Source organism: Hemicordylus capensis, chromosome 5 (genome assembly GCF_027244095.1).
Source record: "Hemicordylus capensis ecotype Gifberg chromosome 5, rHemCap1.1.pri, whole genome shotgun sequence".
Taxonomy (NCBI): domain Eukaryota; kingdom Metazoa; phylum Chordata; class Lepidosauria; order Squamata; family Cordylidae; genus Hemicordylus; species Hemicordylus capensis.
In genome coordinates this window covers 217,075,029-217,082,772 of record NC_069661.1, presented here as the reverse complement: position 1 = coordinate 217,082,772, position 7,744 = coordinate 217,075,029, and positions in this window count along the sequence as shown.

Sequence of the window (7,744 nt, the reverse complement as noted above, 5' to 3'; positions counted from 1 at the left end):
CTTCAGTATAGGTTATCAATGGGGGCACACAAAGTAACCATGACTAATTCATGGGCAGTCCACCTTTTTAAAAACCAAGTTAAGTTTCTAGGGTTCTGGGGTACAGAGGCACTATTGGTTGACTAAATCCAGGGGGAAATGACAGATTTATTGAGGGAGAGTCTGCAATGGCCATCTGCTGAATGGATCTCAGTTAGGATTGCCAACTCTTAAGCTATTCATGGCAATCTTCCCCTCAATATTTTTGGGACTGTGTAAAAGCTGAAACAGAACCTTTTGGCTGTGAAGGGGTTAATAAAAGTGTAAATGCAGGAAATATTTCAGTGCAAAAATCTCATTCTCAAGTGTCTCTAACACGTCCCACCATTTTTGGGATCCAGTTTGATTTTTAAGGGGTTGTTCTGGCCTGCTCAGTTCTGGCTTTTACACAGTCCTAATATTTTTCACACTATCATTTCCTCGGAAGGATGGAAGGCTGAGTCAACCTTGAGCCCCTGGTGGCGCAGTGGTAAAACTGCCACCCTGTAACCAGAAGGTTACAAGTTTGATCCTGACCAGGGGCTCAAGGTTGACTCAGCCTTCCATCCTTCCGAGGTCAGTAAATGAGTAAAATGAGTACCCAGAATAGAATGTTGGGGGCAATATGCTAAATCATTGTAAACCTCTTAGAGAGCTCTGGCTATAAAGCGGTATATAAATGTAAGTGCTATTGCTATTGCTATCATGTAATTTTTTAAAAAAAAGATCAGGATTGCTCTCAATAGCCACCTGGAGATTGATGCTGATTCTGAAGACTCCAGGCCAGTCCTGGAGGTTCAGCAACCTTCATATGAGAAATAGGTGAGGCTCCTGCATGGGTTCTTGGTGTCCTCCCCTACAAAAACACACAACCCTATATATTAGTGACATTGTGTAAACAAACTTGCTTTTTCAGATATGTTACTCTTGGAACATATTTTTTGTTGAGAACGTATTTTTGGGTGTATGTATTTATTGTCCTTCCTCCAAGGAGCTCAGGGCAACTTAGGAAGGTTTCTCTCTCATTTTATCCTCACAATAGTCCTGTGAGGTAATGAGACTCAGAGAGACATGCCTGCCCAGGGCCACCTACTGAACTTTATGGCCAAGTCAAAGTGCAGAATCTTTTGATCTTTCTGTAAAGAATTCTTACTGGGATCCTGTTGAAGGATGGCCCATATGGGCAAACAGCCACATATATTCTCTGAAAACACAGTCACTTTCTCATCTGCATGTCATTCGTGACATACAGCCACACATTCTCTGTGTGACTCTCTCACATACAAACACCCGAGCTGCTGAGAGAACGATGAGTTCTCTGCGTGCTCGTGTCCCATGGTGAGACAGTTGCCTAGTAACTGTCTCCAGCTAACACTTTCACTTGCCCCAGATTCTGACAACATTATATTTCTCTTTTCTTTGCACTGAAAAAATAGCATGGCCAGGGCAAGCCAAATGTTCTACCTCCCTTGAGTTTTTACTGAAGAAATGAACTTAGTATTCAGAACTGAGGCTTGAGCTGAGCTTTCCAGTCAAAATGGCTGACCCACTTGAAGCACTGAGCTGTGGGAAATGATGGCTGAAGGAAGCGTAGTTCTTTAAAGGATTCATGTCAATTCTGGGAGGCCCAAGTGGCTCAGGCAATTGCCTGTGTACAATGTACACTCATTGCATTAGTGTTGAACATGTGAATGGGCCTATGTGGTACATAGCATTTAGTGGGTAGAATCCAGTCACAGGAATTTAGGAAGCTGCCTTATACTGAGTGAGACCTTTAATACATCTAACTCAGTTAGGTCTACACTGACTGGCAGTGACTCTCAAAGGTTTCAGGCAGGAGATTACAAACATCCCTTTTTTCATATGCAAAATGTTGGAGAGTGTGCAGCCTTATCTCTGTTCCCACTTCCACAGGAGGGCAGTTTCAGTTAGGCAGTGGGAAAGCACTCTGCACATGCTCAAAGGTGCTCATTATTGCTGCCCATCTTTCAGGACTGAGGCCTAGGATTAAAAATAGGTTATGAAATAGAAAGCTGGTGAGCCTTGGTTCAAATTAAGCACAAGAGACCAGCCAGTGCAGCAGAGCCAATTATGTAACCATTAATCAATATGGGCTGAAGAAATCCCAGACCAGTGGCACATGTTTGGTTTTGCCAAAACAAAGAACACATTCATAAACCACCCAATCTTCACCTATAGCCTTTTTGGGGAACACAGATTCAACATGAAGCAATCCCAGCACAGCAATAGTGAACCGGAATGCCTACAGCTTCCACATGGCATAGAACAAAGCTTGCAAGCAAACAAATAGGCTGGTTTACACAGCCATTAAAATCAGGTTAGGAAATTGGCCACCCAGATTTGCATGATCACCAGAACTCACACATTTCACTCCAGTCCAGGTTGCTTTGGCAGGGCTACCCAGCCTTTGTACTCAGGTTTTTACCAAGGGTGGAGATGAGCAGAGGCCTTCTACCCTGATCACTTTATTGTGAGAACCCTCCTGCTACTCCTACCTGGGCTATTGGCATGCACCCTGCCCACACCTACGTGGCAACCAGAGACGCCTGGGCCCAGAGCAGCTGTTGACAAAGGAAGTGCTACCTTCAAAGCACATTTTATGCTCCTGAAGCCAAAGCAGCTTCAGCAGGGCTGTGTCCGCCTCCTGGTCCTTTGCAGCCAATGAAAGGGCAGCTACTGACATCATGAAGCTTTTCCAGTCTGCTGGCAGGGAAGGGGATGCTGGGAATGCGTCTCAGCCCTTGGAGGACCTTCCATAGACTTGACTGGATTTGAAGCTGCTGATTTCAACCATGGACCTGTTGCTGGGCATGCTTGTGGGGTGGTTTGGCTGGCAGAGCACAGAGAGATGCTGCTTATGTGTTGCATACAGGATAACATCTCACCCGAGTTCCTACCACTGTTCCCCCTAACAGAGATTCCTAGATGTTGTTCACTACAACTCCCAGCATCCCCAGCTACAGTAGCCTTTGGCTGGGAATTATAGTCAACATCTGGGAATCCTTGTTAGAAAGAACACTGGTTCCTACCCACCTCAAAATGGTTGTGTGAACAAGCCTCCTAATGTATAAATACAAGAATCAAAAGCATTGCAAATCAAATATACCACCACTGTAAGCTTACAAGTAATTATAAGCAAGTTATTTTCTGCTACCTTACCTTCTACTAGCTATTTTAGAAAAGCTTCCAGTAATCTGGGGATGCAGCAGAGAGGTAGTACCATTCACCCATGCTTCAAATTTTTTGCGCTTCTGCTATGACACTCAAAAAACCTTCGCAAAGTTTTAAAAGTGCAAGTTGTAGTGCTTTTGCATTGTTTTTGCTGGGCCACACAATCTTTGAATCTAGATTTAATGTGGGTTAATGACATTAGCGTGATTGTGTGAACCCGCACCAAGGTGGGAATCTCAGATTCATCTCAGGCCATAAACCACTTTGGTGTAGGTTCATACAATCATGCTAATGTTGGTAACCCACAATAAACCTAGATTTGAATGAGTATTTGAACCTGACTTATGCTCCATTCCCTTGCTTCTTTAGAACAAGCTGCTTTGGGCATCTTATGTGAAATACGTTATGACGTAACCATCTTTCAGTGGGACACTAAAAAGTGCCTCTGAGCCTGTCTCATGCTAATTGAGCCACATGTGAATGCTGTTTATGCAAGATAGACCATAGAAGAGAAATTGCATTTACACCAGCTGGTGCAGGCTAGTTTAGACCGCTTTAAGCACAAAGTGAAATTATGCTTCTTGTGTGAAAAAGCCCTTAAGGGGGGAAGGCATTTTCTTGCTGTTATAATTATCACTCTTTCCCTGAGTCATACAGCTAGACCCCTGAAGGGGGCTGACAGCTATAGAATCTTTGTCTTCTCCCTCTATCATATAGCAATGCTGGGAGGGGCAGATGAGACAGCATGCACAGCTTGCGGGCTCACGATTGCCTTCAAATGTCTGTTTGCTTGCCCAACATTGTCCCTATGCTCCATGTATAAGGAGGCTGGTTGTGTGTCATAATGTGAAGTGAAAACCAGGCTGGGCTGCGATCTTGCAACCCGGGAGCTCTGCGTCACTTCAGTGCTGGTATTAATTATTCACCAGAAGGTTTTTCATCAAGTTGGGTCTGAGCCTGAAGTGAAATGACAGAGAGAGATATCGAGCTTCAAAGCTAGTCCTTCACGCCAGGCAATGTGGCAATGCACTTTGTTACCATGACATCACTGCAGAGCAACACTCAGATACCGACCTCCTCTCCCTTGATGGCAATACGTTAGTCATATTCACAGTCCATAAGGAGGTTTTTGCTCTCAGACAGCCCCTTCCAGTTGCTACCATGGGATGCATGTATAGCTCAATCCAATTCAGGTTAGAACTCTGTGTCCCTATGGGTCCCTCACTAGGAAAGCAAGTCATGAATGGTGTGCTTATTAAAATGGCACCCTGCCGTATTGAGGGCTAGCAATTAGGAGAGGCCTTGGTGCTTTGCTGCCAGTAGATATCCCTTTCAAATTGACTACCTCCTCATCCATGACTCAACCACAGCAAAGAACAGTGTCTATGATGAACTGGGGGACAAAAAACATCATAGTATGATAAAACACTTCTGTCCATCTCACTCGCAATTAAAGAAGAATTCATCGATTGCCAGAAATGTTTTTCATTTTCATTGTGAAGCTTCCTGGTACCATATGAGCACTATCCAATTTCTGGAACGGAGGACTCCACCTGGAAGAGAGGAAAACACATTGAGTAGTATTTCTCACACACACTGAGAGCTGCAAAAGACATGCCCAAGTTAACAACTCCAGATAGTAATCTTTTATATGGGAGACTTAAGAGTTGCATCTTAACCAGATGACTGTGATGACTTAATGACTGTGCCTTAGAACAAGAACCAACCAGAGAGAAGGCAACCTTGGACTTTATCCTGAGCAGTGCCCAGGACTAGGTGCAAGATGTCAGAGTTGTAAAACCATTGGGGAACAGTGACCATAGTGTGATCCAATTCAGTTTATATGCAAATAGCGCATTGCCAAGGAAGTTGGACAGATGCGTCGGACTTCAGAAGAGGAAACCTCTCAAAAATGAAGGGACTAGTAAAAAGGAAACTGAAAGGGAAAGTCAGGAGGGTCAAATCACTCCAGAAAACATGGACAAAACAACAATAATTTAAGCTCAGTTGGAATGTATACCAAGAAAGAGTGAAGGTACCACCAAGTTCAAGAGGACATCAGCGTGGCTAACAAGTAGAGTCATAAAAGCTATAAAAGGGAAGAAGACTTCCTTCAGAAAATGGAAGTCCTGCCCAAATGAAGAGAACAGAAAGGAATATAAACTCTGGCAAAAGAAATGCAGAGACAATAAAGGATGAAAAAGCGAGTTTGAGGAGCATATAGCTAGAAGTGTCAAGGGGAATAACAAAAACTTCTTTAAATATATCAGAAGCAGAAAACTTGTCAGGGAGATTATTGGACCCTTAGTTGATGAGGCTGTGAAAGGGATTAATAAGGAGGATAAGGAGATAGAGAAGTTGAATGAGTTCTTTGCATCTGTCTTCATGGCAGAAGATACTGTCCATATACCTGCTCCAGAACTGAGCTTCTCAGACTTGGAGGCTGAAGAACTGGGCCAGTTTGAGGTTACAAGAGAGGATGTTCTAAACTGTCCTGAAAAACTAAAAATTAACAAATGGCGAGGGCCAGATGCATCCAACCAAGAGTTCTGAAGAACTCAAATGTGAAATTGCTGGTCTCCTAGCAAAAATATGTAACTTGTCCCTACAATCAGGGTCTGTACCGGAGGACTGGAAAGTAGCTAATGTAATTCCGATTTTCAAAATGGGATCCTGGGGGATCCGGGAAATTATAGTTCGGTTAGCTTAACTTCTGTGCCAGGTAAATTGATGGAAAGCATACTTAAGGACAAAATTGTTAAACATATAGAAGAACAGGCCTTCCTGAAGGAGAACCATCATGGCTTCTGCAAGGGCAAGTCTCACCTCACTAATCTTTTGGAGTTCTTTGAGAGTGTCAACAGGCATGTGGATAAAGGTGATCCGGTTGACATAGTATACTTGGACTTCCAAAAAATCTTTGACAAAGTTCCCCACCAAAGGCTCTTGAGTAAACTTAGCAGTTATGGGATAAGGGGACAGGTTCATGTGTGGATTGGTAACTGGATTGAAGGACAGGAAACAGAGGGTAGGAATAAGTGGACAGTTTTCACAATGGAGAGAAGGAAGAAGTAGGGTTGCCCAGGAATCTGTAATGGGACCAGTGCTCTTTAACTGGTCCATAAACAATCTAGAAGTTGGGGTGAGCAGCGAAGTGGACAAATTTGCAGATGACAAACTATTAAGGTAGTGAAATCCATAACAGATTGTGAGAAGCTCCAAAAGGATCTCTCAAAACTGGGTGAGTGAGAGACAAAATGGCAAATGTGGCCGAATGTAAGCAAGTGCAAAGTGATGAATATTGGGGCAAAACCCCCAACTTCACATATACACGGATGGGGTCTGAGCTGTCAGTGATTGGTGAGAGATCTTTTGGTCATGGTGGGCAGGTAACTGAAAGTGTCGACTTAGTGTACGGCAGCTGTGAAAAAAGCAAATCCTATGCTAGGGATCATTAGGAAAGGGACTGAAAATAAAAATGCTAATATTATAATGCCCTTATACAAATCTATGGTGCAGCCACATTTGGAATACTGTGTACAGTTCTGGTCACCATATCTTAAGAAAGATATTGTAAAACTGGAAAAGGTGCAGAAGAGGGCAGCCAAGATGCTCAGGGGCCTGGAGCACCTTCCTTATGAGGCAAGGCTATAGCACTGGGCTGTTCAACTTCAGCCCTCCTGCAGATGTCGGCCTACAATTCCCATAATCCCTGGGTATTGGCCATCGTGGCTGGAGATTAAGGGAGTTGTAGTCCAAAAACAGCTGCGGGGGAGCTGAAGTTGAGCAGGCCTGCTATAGCATCTGGGGCTTTTTAGTCTGGAAAAGAGGTCACTACGGGGAGACACAGTAGAGTTGTATCAAATTATGCATGGAGAGAATGAACAGATAAATTTTTCTCCCTCTCTCACACCAAAGGGAACAAGGAGTCATCCAGGAAATTTATGACCAACAAAAGCAAGTACTTTTCCACACAGCATATAATTAATCTATGGAATTCTCTGCCAGGGGATGTGATGATGGCAACTAGCTTGGATGGCTTTAAAAGTGGCTTAGACAAATTCATGGAGAACAGGTCTATCAGTGGCTATTAGTCTGGTAGCTAATAGGCCAGCTCCAGCCTCAGAGGGAAGATGCCTCTGAATACCAGTTGCAGGGGAGCAAAAGCAAGAGACAGGGAATGCCCTCAGCTCTTGCCTGTCCTGATCCAGCAGGGCTGCGCTTATGTTCTCTTCTAGCAGAAGTTTCTGAAAAAGTGTTGGGTATTATCCAAATTTGACTGGCCTTGTTTGTTTCATGCAGGTCACAGTGTCTCTGCTAATGCCACGTGACAATTGGATACTGATAAGAGATGGGCAGTTGTAAGCCATTGTTTGCTGAGCTAAGTGCCCCCACTTGATAACCTGACTTCTGTGGGGTCAGTCTGACATCTTCCATGGTTGTCAGGACCACCATTTGTTTATTGTGATATTTACAGAACTAAGTGCAAACAAGTTAATGTTACTAAAGGACCTATAGTGATCCCACTGGAGCA